Genomic DNA, 13335 nt, shown 5'->3' with positions numbered 1-13335 from the left:
AATGACGAAAACAAACTCCAAAACGCTGACAACTGGTGAGGTTCTCTGAAGGAAAACAAATGGCAATCGCCGCTACCGGAAAGGGCGGTGCGCTCATAAATTTTCACGGAAATACGTCATGGCTATTTGTGCATAGTGTCCATTAGGCGAATACGCAAGTAATTTAGCTGATGAATCGCGATTAATCAAAATGAAAAAGTGTGATTCATCAGATTAAAAAGTTTAATCGTTTGACAGCACTAAGAAAAATGTATAAATGTGTAAATCATAATCACAAGGAGTAGTAGCTCCTCTGCAGAAGTGTACTTATAACAATTTTATAGACAAATGATACGATAGACGCAGCGTAGAGTTGTGGCCGCAAAATGTTTTCTTCTTGTTGGGGGGTTTAACAAAAAATATTTGAGAAACACGAATCTGCACGCACACCTCACATCTATCCATCTATCTGATAATGAGGTTCTTAAAAATGCCGCTCAGTCATGCTTCCCTCTCAAGAGTCAAGAAAGGGTGACATCTTCCATCCAGACATGCAGATAATAATTGTTTTCACGATGCTCCCTAAGCATGCCTCATCCCCACGGACCACACTCATGTGTTTCCCATCAGGCAAGTCTGTGGTTACCTTCCTGATTTTGCTGGACTGGAAAAACATTGCTAATATGGTGTGAGCTGGAAAAAGCTTTGATGCAGGGGCTTTACAAATGAATCCTCTGAATGCCATATGGTTTGCATTCATAAACTATTTTTTTTTTCCTCTCAATGTGTACTGAACATTCGGCTGTGACCGTGTGTAAGAAGACTTGGAACATGTCAGGCCAGGGAGGCAGTTTGTGACAAAGAGCATACCACCCACCCTCCTGTATTACATAAAGGTCTGACCTATTCCAAAGCAAGCAAACGTGCAAATAATCAGTTGCAAAAGTCTAATGAGACAGTGATGTACAAATATCTAATGGTAAGTCCTACTTCGACACGTTCAATAAGATTGTGGCATTCACTAGCATTTTCTTTTCTTTTTCTTTTTGTCTGTGATTTCAGTACTGTATACATTTTAGAATGATATCAGCAGACTGTGAGTGTTGACAAATTATGCCTTTATATTTATTATTAGTGTACATTTGAATGACATTATAGGATTTAAAGAACATTTTAAAAAGCTTAGAGCTCCTCGTAGGGCCACGGTTTGGTTGGGGCATATCCGAGCTGACTCGGGTGAGAGGGGAGGGTAAACCCCGAATTGGTCACCATCCAATCGCAAGGCACAACATAGACAAACAACTATTCACAAACAACAAAATTCACCTATGGAGAATTTTAGAAGATCATTATTTGGGAAGATAATTATTTGGGAATGTGGGAGGAAATCCGAGGACCTGGAGAAGAGTACATAGGAAGGCCAGAACCCGGATTCGAACTTGACCTCTTAACTGCACGGTGGATGTGCGATCAACAGTCATCGACTGTGTCACCCGTACAGTATATGTACTCTTTAAAAGTTATTATAATTATTTTAAAGGTACACTCAGTATTATACAGTGGCATCTAGTGGTGAAATAATAAATCATTCGGAAAAAAAAAACAATTGTTTGTGTTAGTAGTATGTAAAAAGATATGTTGTATCGCATAAACGTACTTTTTTAAAATATAACGGTTAGTCTAGAAATCTCAAATTATCTTACATGTCCGCGCCTCGCCTGCTAGTGTCTGCCATGTTTCGCCGCCATCTTTCTGCTACGGGTGCCGTCAAAGACAAATTTCAGCGCTCCATTTCTTAACGCGTTTTTGGAACGCACTTCCGGTTTGTATGGCGACCGCATGTCCACGAAGAAGAAGAGTTTCCGGTCCCCGAAGAGAGCATTATCAAGCATCACACTTACTTTGGGAATTTATTTTATTTCAGCGCGACAAAACAAGAGTTTATATTGTAGCCGCATTTGCCAGATGGAGAGAAATGAGGAACAGACTAGGTTTGGGACGTGCCGGTGCCTTCGACTGCTTTCTACTTGACCGGTAAGTAAGAGTACATTTGTGTTTACGTTTTGAGAGCGAGAGAAAAAGTATACTCCGTACTAATTAATACGATGTTCGTACCTTTGTTTTACGATCACTGTATCTGTTGATTAGCAACTCCGCACCACTCGAACGATTTCGTTATGTAGCTACTTGCTTTGAAAAAAAAAAAAGATTCCCGCTGGCACGTTATATTTAGAGTAAATGCGCAAGTTATTGTGTAATGTAATGTAACTGTGATTTCGGAGGTATATTTGCCCATAACTTCAATAGAGAATCTAAAGCATACTGTATTAGTGGAGGAGTTGAAAATTATTTTCGTTGTGGTTGGTGAAAATAGGGTTCTCGAAATTAATTTTCGGCAGGGAATAACTTTCTGGACTTAAATGCTGGCTGTACCGTAAGCACTGCTAGAGTCTGAACTCTCTCACTCAAGTGTGTACTGGTCCATTGTGTAATTGGGTGCACAAGAATTTACAGGCTGCCACGTTTTCCACGGAAATTCGACAAGCAAGCAGCCTTTGCATATTCTATGCAGTATGCAGTCAAGTTACTTTTATCTAGCTAATACAATGTTTTGGGCCCAAAAACTAAAGATCTTACCTCTATTTTGGGGGCTTTGTTGGAAAGTTGGTGACATATAGTAGTATCATCAATTATTCTATTTTATTTTATAATTGTGTTTTTGTTTGTGTCACACTAGATCAACAGCCAAACTTGAGGGGTTCCAGAACCATATTCTGATGTATACAAGCATTCATGCACCGTTTAAATACATCACCGACCTGCAAGAAAAAAAAATATCAAGGGGAGAGTCAGCAGCCATATTGGAATGCCCCGAATGAGGACACTTGAATGGAGGACCCCAGAAGGCTTCGGTGTTGTACCACCAGTATCTCCACCTACCATATCTGAGCTGCAACAAACTGAAGTCAGCCGACGTCTTGGTATGTCATTTACATATGGACGGCATTGCACACTACATGAACTTTTTGTGTGAAGCAATACGGAATGGTCACATGTACAAGCACCACTTGTTTTACACAGGACCTGCTGACCAGGTGTCTGAAGCCATGGAGTGACTCCTCCCTCACTTTCCTCAGCAAGCCTTTGAAGAATATGATATCATCGTTGGTGGGAACATGCCCTCACTCCATAACATGTACTTGTGCAGTCAAGGAGCATGTCAAACTTAATAAAACCAGCAAACATTGAAGTGACTTCATTTTTACTGCAGTCTGTTCACACAATCAATGGACAAGCCTTCCTTAATTTTGCCCCAATAACATCATAGAGTAGGCGAAAAGTAGTGTTACAGATCATACTGTGTTCGGGAGAGTTTGAGGAATGTTGCAATGTTAATGGGGGGCAATGTCAGCACACACACACACACACACACACAAAAAAAACCATCATGGTATTGAGTTAATCAGATATTTTAGCTGTGTACAACACATACCTGCTCTGTAACACTACTTTTGGCCCAAACCTGTATGTCTATTTTCCATATTTTGAAATGCACAGCGTATTGGTAAAATTCTGGAACAACTGCAATTCATGTAGCTCATTATATTCTAACAGCATTTTTTTTTTTTTTTAGTTAATATGTTCATTTCATGTAGACTTTTATTTTACTTTATTTTATTCATTCATTTTCATGTACTGTACCTTACATTCATTGGCCAATGAAGAATTCCTTGTCATTGCAAGCATTTATAATAATTCTCCAGGCTTTTGATGTTTTACATTTCTGGTCATGTAAAATAGTGTTAGGTTAGGTGTCGAATGAACACTGCATGTTGACGCCAAAGGAAATAGTATTTTTTTAGTTATTCAAAATGTACAAATTAACACACAACAACAATATACAAGTTATACAAACTACAACAACAAGTGTCAGACATGGACTAATTATATGCCAGGTAAAAAACCTTTGTATTGTCCTCAAGGATCTGGGAAAGTGTCACTTATTTGCTACAAGTCCACCAAGGTGCTGCAGTCTGGGATCCAGGTACAGGAAATCATGGTGGTGCTGATGTGGGATCCAGGTACAGGAAATCATGGTGGTGCTGATGTGGGATCCAGGTACAGGAAATCATGGTGGTGCTGATGTGTCAAAAAGTATTTCTTGGTGTCAGTCTATCAGCTGGACTTGGATATCTTCATGTTCCTCCATGGTCATTTCCTGTACGAGTCTCTGCAAGAAGGTAACAATTGTATGTCAGATGAGGTACCAAACAATGAACTGAAAGTCACTGAGCCAATGAAGTACATTATTACATGAGCAAGACTATTTGTGAAAGCCATGTAAATTCCTGCACATCGAAGTACAAGGAAGCTGTTGTATCTTCAATCAAAACTAATTAAGTTGCTTAGTGATATTTATTAGGTAAAATTGTTCAACATGGTGACAAATCGATATCTGAGTAAAGGGTTTCAAATGTTTTTGTAAGCAGCACTTTTCTGAGTGGTTAGTAGCAACAAGACACGGGGGGGTTACGAGTCTGAGTTGCAGATGTGTCGTTCAGTTAACACCATTATTTTTGCACGATATACTAAACATATCAGCAAACTATGTAATCTAAATACCACATATTCCAAGCAAAGGTATGTTTTGAGCCATTCACATGCATGCTCGAATGGAATTATTTTTCCATGATGACATAATTGTACGTTACGAGGCACCGCGTTCTCTTCCTCGTCGTCTCTCTCGCCCCCTTTGAGATGGTCCACATGTCTATAAAACGTATAACATAAGTGTGTGTTCTCTGTTGCATGGTTTAGTTACACTAACAAATATGAACATAGATAGCCATTATCATTAGCTGACGTACAGTATTTCCAAACAATGCCGACAAAAATATTAATTCTGAAATTAAATGACTAAATCACAATTATTAGGGATCTGTACAGTATGTCTAACAAATGCAATTCACTTACGTCATCACTCGAGGGATACCAGAAGTTGTTTGCGTTCTGTTCCGGTGAAATTGGTGGTAGGCTGTTGAAGTAGGGTCTCTCTGGGACGCCGTAGTTCGTGTGCTTAAAATCATTGCATTATCTTGTTTGACCGATAGATGGCGGTCGTGAGCTACACACTGGGGCTTTAAAGTACGAATTGCCTAATTTATTTATTTGCTATGTTTACCACTGGTTTTATTATTTGTTTCAATGATTCATATTTTTTTAGTTGTTAACTTGTTACAAATAAAGTTACTGATCCATGTGAAGCTGTATGCTACAAGCCCAACATTTTTCACCAGTCTTTTTTTTTTTTTTAACCCACATATGCAAAGTTTCACAGCTGCAGTAAACACAATAGACACACTTTCCACATTTTGACCTTTTGCACAGTATATTTAATCACTGCAGCTGTGTTGTATAAAAGCTTCCAGGAAGTGGCCTGCGTGTTGCAGTTTTATTTTCCGCTCGCTAATGTTAGAGACATGCAGCCAGTGGGAGAGGCACTGGGTTAACATAATTGTTTGTCAATTCGCAAAATTATCCGGACATCTGTAAATAGTGTGTGCGTGTGCTATTAACAAGTGACATACCATCAGTAGGAAACTTTCACCTGGAACATTTTCAGCACACGTATAAGGCCCTTGGCAGAGTCACAGAATAGCTTGTACAGGAAAATAAAAAAGCAAGCGCCTATTAGAGGATACACTAGCAGCAAATATGTCCCAGGCAGAATATTCATGTGGCTCTCTCCAGTTTCCAGTGAGAATGCATTTTAGTCCTACATAGTTGAGTCCTGTATTTACTTTGAGCTGGATAAGAGGCGGAGAGGCTATAATCACTGATTGAAATGTAAATGTGAGGAAGCTATCTGAAGTATTAGCGGTGGTGAGCACTCAGAGTGGAGCTATGAATTACAATCCAACGCGCAAATTTTTCTCATTGGCCATTATGTAAATGGCAGTATAAGTGACCGGTTGTATTTGAAACAAAAATCAATGCAGGAGGTGATAAGTGAGAGTGGCTGACAGAGTGGTTGTAGATATTTTAAATTCAGGGATGATAATTTGATCATGCAAAGTATACTCATTACATAAAGGTCCCTGCATGCTAATAGAAGAAGTTAATATTTACCATAGTTTAGTTGGGTGTTGGCAATGTGGGATGTTCTTTTTATACTTTAGAAACAAAGAAATGAAATTAAAACATAAGCAATATATCACGTTATACGTTGCTGCCTGTTTGAATGTCATATAGTAATTGTAGTTTTGCCTAGAAACACAGCACAGTAGAAAAAACATTAACTCATTCACTGCCTTTGACAAGTATACTTGTCAATTGTATTTTTTAGAGCGGTGCTAAATGGGGGCGAATCTGAGCATGCTCCACTGTAAATATCAAACTTGGAAACAACTTTACTGATGCCCAACCACCGGTAGATGACATCATTGCCCCATTTTATAGGAAATAAACACAGTTTCAGAGTCCATGGGAGAAATGGCTGTATTTTGGCAAACCTACATTTTTCTGCTGTCAATTATAAAAGAACGGGACGGGACAAAAAGTAGGGAGTCTATTCTGTTATTTGGTAGATTCGGTATATATATAATTATTGAATGTAATATCACGTGAGTATTGGAAATGTAAAAATTTTCTATAATGACTGGCAGTGAATGAGTTTTAATGTCATAAATTACATGTTCAAAAGGAGTAGGAAGAAGAGCAATAATTGATCTAGTCCTCCTCCCTATTCTATCATATTAATATACTAATAAACTATTCTTATCTAATAACGTATCATTAAAATAAAAAAGAAAAATAAATAAATAGAAATGGAACAATAAAAATCTTTGATGTAATGAACAGTTCGCCGGCAGGTTCCATCTGAAGATTCAACACCTTACCTATACACCCTCTGACTGGAGAGGGGGGCGTAGGATATTTTGTGGACCCGTAGAGAAGCTACAATACGCAATTTACATTAAAAAAAAAAAAAAAAAAAGCTTTCCTTGCTACTCAAACGGCTTGTAATTCCGTGTAGTAATCATTTTAAGCAATTGCGTCATTGCCAGAGCTTAAGCCGTCAAAATTACGATTCTGGGTGATCTAATTAGTAGTTTTTAAATTCTGATAGACATAGTGTTAAAGCAAGGAGCGGCCCCTGTTCTTTTTGAGTGGGCTAAGGATTTAGGATTGGAGTTTTCCATCCCTTTAACAGTGCGTTCCGCTGAAGTCTCCCTGCACCGGAAGGGCGGGTGCGCTTGTCCGGTGAATGCGGAAGTGAATTGTGTATATAGTCCATATAAAATAAATACCAAATACCGTAATATTTTGACATTAACGCATTTTATTATCTGAATGTCATTTGCAAACATTGATTAAATGCATGTACGCAATTGGATGCATGCGTGTATTGCTCGAAACGTAACAGCATCATATATATTGGGTGCAATTCAGCAATTATTAATTAATTAAACACAAATTACTTTTGTTTTATCTAAAGTCACGTCAGGGTGTTTTTTAAAGTGCAATTTACCACAGAGCACACCAACTGAAGTCACCCCGCTCATTTTGGATCAACAGTCATAGGAAATGCCGTACATTGACCTAATCACTGACCTGCGCAGCCTTCAATGTAACCATCCACGGTTACATTCAAGGCTCAAGTTCGGTCGAAAAAAATAGTGCGATTAATATCCGTTAATACGTGATTAATGCGACAATTTTCTGTGATTAATTAATCTATTAATGCTTTAACTTTGACAGCCCTATTTTTTTTTAAATATATATATATATATATATATATATATATATATATATATATATATATATATATATATAAGGAAAAAAAAGATAAATTGACGTATTGAATCTGCTGTTCTCATTCACTTGCATTTACCTAAAGTACATTAGCTCCTGATTGGTTAGTGTTAGCCTGCTGACAAGTTGTCAGGACGTGTTGTCGCTATAGCTGCATGTGTAACGAGTAAACAGTGTTGTTCCAGGAGAAATCCTTCTCCATTCTGCTTTCTCATCCTATTAAGAGTGTTCCATTCACCACCAATGAACCCTCATGTTATAGATGCACACTCTGACAATGAGATTGCCACTCCCATCAACTGTAGTGGATGTGTAATTGCACATTGTTCTGGTACAGCAACAATATCAAAAACAACCCCAAAAAAACCAAACAAAAAAACAAAACAAAACCATACAAGCGAGCTATGTGTTTTCAAGCTAGCAAGATATATTGACAGGCAGGCAGGCGGCTGAATAGCAGTGGCAAGCAGTGACTTTTTCGAGTGGGCATGCTGAAGTGCCTGGGGTATTTTTATTATTAATTTCAATATTAAATATTTAATTATTATTTTATACCGCTGTGTAGGTATAAAATTAAAGCGGAAATATTCAGGACTGACGCAGGTTGATAGGCACACACTTTAAAGCCCCAGTGTGTAGCTCACGACCGCCATCTATCGGTCAAACAAGATAATGCAATGATTTTAAGCACACGAACTACGGCGTCTCAGAGAGACCCTACTTCAACAGCCTACCACCAATTTCACCGGAACAGAACGCAAACAACTTCTGGTATCCCTCGAGTGATGACGTAAGTGAATTGCATTTGTTAGACATACTGTACAGACCCCTAATATTTGTGATTTAGTCATTTAATTTCAGAATTAATATTTTTGTCGGCATTGTTAGGAAATACTGTACGTCAGCTAATGATAATGGCTATCTATGTTCATATTTGTTAGTGCAACTAAACTATGCAACAGAGAACACACAGTTATGTTATATGTTTTATAGACATGTGGACCATCTCAAAGAGGGCGAGGGAGACGAGGAAGAGAACGCGGAAGTGAACGCGGTGTCTCGTAACGTACAATTATGTCATCATGGAAAAATAATTCCATTCGAGCGTGCATGTGAATGGCTCAAAACATACCTTTGCTTGGAATATGTGGTATTTAGATTACATCGTTTGCTGATATGTTTAGTATATCGTACAAAAATAATGGTGTTAACTGAACTACACAGATGCAACTCAGACTCGTAAACCCCCCCGTGTCTTGTTGCTACTAACCACTCAGAAAAGTGCTGCTTACAAAAACATTTGAAACCCTTTACTCAGATATCGATTTGTCACCATGTTGAACAATTTTACCTAATAAATATCACTAAGCAACTTAATTAGTTTTGATTGAAGATACAACAGCTTCCTTGTACTTCGATGTGCAGGAATTTACATGGCTTTCACAAATAGTCTTGCTCATATAATAATGTACTTCATTGGCTCAGTGACTTTCAGTTCATTGTTTGGTACCTCATCTGACATACAATTGTTACCTTCTTGCAGAGACTCGTACAGGAAATGACCATGGAGGAACATGAAGATATCCAAGTCCAGCTGATAGACTGACACCAAGAAATACTTTTTGACACATTGCTGACACATCAGCACCACCATGATTTTCCTGTACCTGGATCCCAGACTGCAGCACCTTGGTGACTTGTGGCAAATAAGTGACACTTTCCCAGATCCTCGAGGACAATACAAAGGTTTTTTACCTGGCATATAATTAGTCCATGTCTGACACTTGCTGTAGTTTGTATAACTTGTATATTGTTGTTGTGTGTTAATTTGTACATTTTGAATAACTAAAAAATACTATTTCCTTTGGCGTCAACATGCAGTGTTCATTCGACACCTAACCTAACACTATTTTACATGACTAGAAATGTAAAACATCAAAAGCCTGGAGAATTATTATAAATGCTTGCAATGACAAGCAATTCTTCATTGGCCAATGAATGTAAGGTACAGTACATGAAAATGAATAAATAAAATAAAGTAAAATAAAAGTCTACATGAAATGAACATATTAACTAAAAAAAAAAAAAATGCTGTTATAATATAATGAGCGACATGAATTGCAGTTGATCCAGAAATTTACCAATACGCTGTGCATTTCAAAATATGGAAAATAGACATACAGGTTTGGGCCAAAGGTAGTGTTACAGAGCAGGTATGTGTTGTACACAGCTAAAATATCTGATTAACTCAATACCATGATGGGTTTTTTTTGTGTGTGTGTGTGTGTGTGTGTGTGTGTGCTGACATTGTCCCCCATTAACATTGCAACATTCCTCAAACTCTCCCGAACACATAGTATGATCTGTAACACTACTTTTCGCCTACTCTATGATGTTATTGGGGCAAAATCAAGGAAGGATTGTCCATTGATTGTGTGAACAGACTGCAGTAAAAATGAAGTCACTTCAATGTTTGCTGGTTTTATTAAGTTTGACATGCTCCTTGACTGCACAAGTACATGTTATGGAGTGAGGGCATGTTCCCACCAACGATGATATCATATTCTTCAAAGGCTTGCTGAGGAAAGTGAGGGAAGAGTCACTCCATGGCTTCAGACACCTGGTCAGCAGGTCCTGTGTAAAACAAGTGGTGCTTGTACATGTGACCATTCCGTATTGCTTCACACAAAAAGTTAATGTAGTGTGCAATGCCGTCCATATGTAAATGACATACCAAGACGTCGGCTGACTTCAGTTTGTTGCAGCTCAGATATGGTAGGTGGAGATACTGGTGGTACAACACCGAAGCCTTCTGGGGTCCTGCATTCAAGTGTCCTCATTTGGGACATTCCAATTTGGCTGCTGAGGAAAGTGAGGGAGGAGTCACTCCATGGCTTCAGACACCTGGTCAGCAGGTCCTGTGTAAAACAAGTGGTGCTTGTACATGTGACCATTCCGTATTGCTTCACACAAAAAGTTCATGTAGTGTGCAATGCCGTCCATATGTAAATGACATACCAAGACGTCGGCTGACTTCAGTTTGTTGCAGCTCAGATATGGTAGGTGGAGATACTGGTGGTACAACACCGAAGCCTTCTGGGGTCCTCCATTCAAGTGTCCTCATTCGGGGCATTCCAATTTGGCTGCTGACTCTCCCCTTGATATTTTTTTTTCTTGCAGGTCGGTGATGTATTTAAACGGTGCATGAATGCTTGTATACATCAGAATATGGTTCTGGAACCCCTCAAGTTTGGCTGTTGATCTAGTGTGACACAAACAAAAACACAATTATAAAATAAAATAGAATAATTTATGATACTACTATATGTCACCAACTTTCCAACAAAGCCCCCAAAATAGAGGTAAGATCTTTAGTTTTTGGGCCCAAAACATTGTATTAGCTAGATAAAAGTAACTTGACTGCATACTGCATAGAATATGCAAAGGCTGCTTGCTTGTCGAATTTCCGTGGAAAACGTGGCAGCCTGTAAATTCTTGTGCACCCAATTACACAATGGACCAGTACACACTTGAGTGAGAGAGTTCAGACTCTAGCAGTGCTTACGGTACAGCCAGCATTTAAGTCCAGAAAGTTATTCCCTGCCGAAAATTAATTTCGAGAACACTATTTTCACCAACCACAACGAAAATAATTTTCAACTCCTCCACTAATACAGTATGCTTTAGATTCTCCATTGAAGTTATGGGCAAATATACCTCCGAAATCACAGTTACATTACATTACACAATAACTTGCGCATTTACTCTAAATATAACGTGCCAGCGGGAATCTTTTTTTTTTTCAAAGCAAGTAGCTACATAACGAAATCGTTCGAGTGGTGCGGAGTTGCTAATCAACAGCTACAGTGATCGTAAAACAAAGGTACGAACATCGTATTAATTAGTACAGTGTATACTTTTTCTCTCGCTCTCAAAACGTAAACACAAATGTACTCTTACTTACCGGTCAAGTAGAAAGCAGTCGAAGGCACCGGCACGTCCCAAACCTAGTCTGTTCCTCATTTCTCTCCATCTGGCAAATGCGGCTACAATATAAACTCTTGTTTTGTCGCGCTGAAATAAAATAAATTCCCAAAGTAAGTGTGATGCTTGATAATGCTCTCTTCGGGGACCGGAAAGTCTTCTTCTTCGTGGAAATGCGGTCGCCATACAAACCGGAAGTGCGTTCCAAAAACGCGTTAAGAAATGGAGCGCTGAAATTTGTGTTTGACGGCACCCGTAGCAGAAAGATGGCGGCGAAACATGGCGGACACTAGAAGCCGCGGCTCGGACATGTAAGATAATTTGCGATTTCTAGACTAACCGTTATATTTAAAAAAAGTACGTTTATGCGATACAACATATCTTTTTACATACTACTAACACAAACAATTGTTTTTTTTTCCCGAATGATTTATTGTTTCACCACTAGATGCCACTGTATAATACTGAGTGTACCTTTAATGTAACCAGCTCCGTGGTGTGTGAAATGACAAAATCACAATTTGCCAATTTGTTGGAATTTACAGTATTTGGAACTGGCTCGTGCCCAATATGTGGGCTCTACCCGGGAAAAGGAAAAAATTACATCGCAGAAGAGCCACAAGAGGTTTCAACCAACAATAAAGTTTGCTCACCTGTAGCTGCAACTAGCCCCTGATGTTTCTCGTACGTCGTTTCTTGAAAGTGAGGGACGAAATTCTTCCCCTTTTTCGTGATGATGACTTCAAGTAGGACGACCACTTGAAATTATATTCTTGCTGGAGCATTCCTGGAGCGGACCGGAGGACCGCGGAGCACGGCAGAGAACGCTGGAGCCTCCTCGGGCATGAAATCTGGTATTTGCCGGCCCTCTATTTCGGGGATGCAAAGCCACTGACTGCTAGCCAAGCAAGCCTTATGCGCGTTGTCAGATACGCTGCTTGACTGAAACCTCTCGGAAGTAACACAACTCGATTTCTCATTCCGCATGCGCGAAAGCTGTCAGCTTTCTGGTTTACAAAGCCGAGCTTCCTTTCGCGAGACACCTGATAATCGCAATGGTTTGTGCGTGCCAACTATCCACTGTCTGCTTTCCACCTCTCCGCTGAAAACGGGACAAATTATACAGGAATTTAAGACCAAAGCAGTAGAACTAAGGTATTGTATAACTATAATAATTTCAATGATTTTATTGAAGGGCTTGGGCATGCACCGCATTAATAGCTTAATATGACCGCTCGCCACTGATAGATAGATAGATAGATAGATAGATAGATAGATAGATAGATAGATAGATAGATAGATAGATAGATAGATAGATAGATAGATAGATAGATATGGCCTAAGACATTTCCTCCTTGCCTGTTACGTCCATTGCACAAATTCACACAATGACAAAATGATATTCATTCATTCATTCATTCATTCATTCATTTTTCTTTCTTTCTTTCAACATTTGCATGCATTTAAATGTTAAAAAGGCAGCAGCCTTTGTGCAAGTGTTTAACAGTAGAAAGTCTGTCAACACTCTAGGTGGTTTCTCCTTCACTGTTGATCTTG

General features: G+C 38.9%; 3 long non-coding RNA genes across 3 annotated transcripts; 2 read left to right on the top strand and 1 right to left on the bottom strand.

Annotated features, from left to right (window-relative positions):
- Nucleotides 1-1594: 1594 nt before the first annotated feature.
- Nucleotides 1595-4960, top strand: LOC144024531 (uncharacterized). Its single transcript, XR_013284795.1, has 3 exons — nt 1595-2013; nt 2717-2960; nt 3061-4960. It is a non-coding gene; the product is annotated as an uncharacterized LOC144024531 (long non-coding RNA).
- A 3459-nt stretch (nt 4961-8419) lies between these two features.
- LOC144023979 (uncharacterized) lies at nt 8420-10028 on the top strand. Its single transcript, XR_013284649.1, has 3 exons — nt 8420-8584; nt 8788-8855; nt 9338-10028. It is a non-coding gene; the product is annotated as an uncharacterized LOC144023979 (long non-coding RNA).
- Nucleotides 10029-10280: 252 nt separating this feature from the next.
- LOC144023998 (uncharacterized) lies at nt 10281-12514 on the bottom strand. The gene is made up of 4 exons (XR_013284654.1): nt 11759-12514; nt 10813-11056; nt 10529-10712; nt 10281-10428 (listed from the first exon to the last, which is right to left on the bottom strand). It is a non-coding gene; the product is annotated as an uncharacterized LOC144023998 (long non-coding RNA).
- Nucleotides 12515-13335: the final 821 nt, after the last annotated feature.

This window comes from Festucalex cinctus, chromosome 8 (genome assembly GCF_051991245.1).
Source record: "Festucalex cinctus isolate MCC-2025b chromosome 8, RoL_Fcin_1.0, whole genome shotgun sequence".
NCBI lineage: Eukaryota > Metazoa > Chordata > Actinopteri > Syngnathiformes > Syngnathidae > Festucalex > Festucalex cinctus.
Note: the sequence above shows the minus strand (reverse complement) of the source record. Positions and strands in the feature narration are given on the sequence as shown.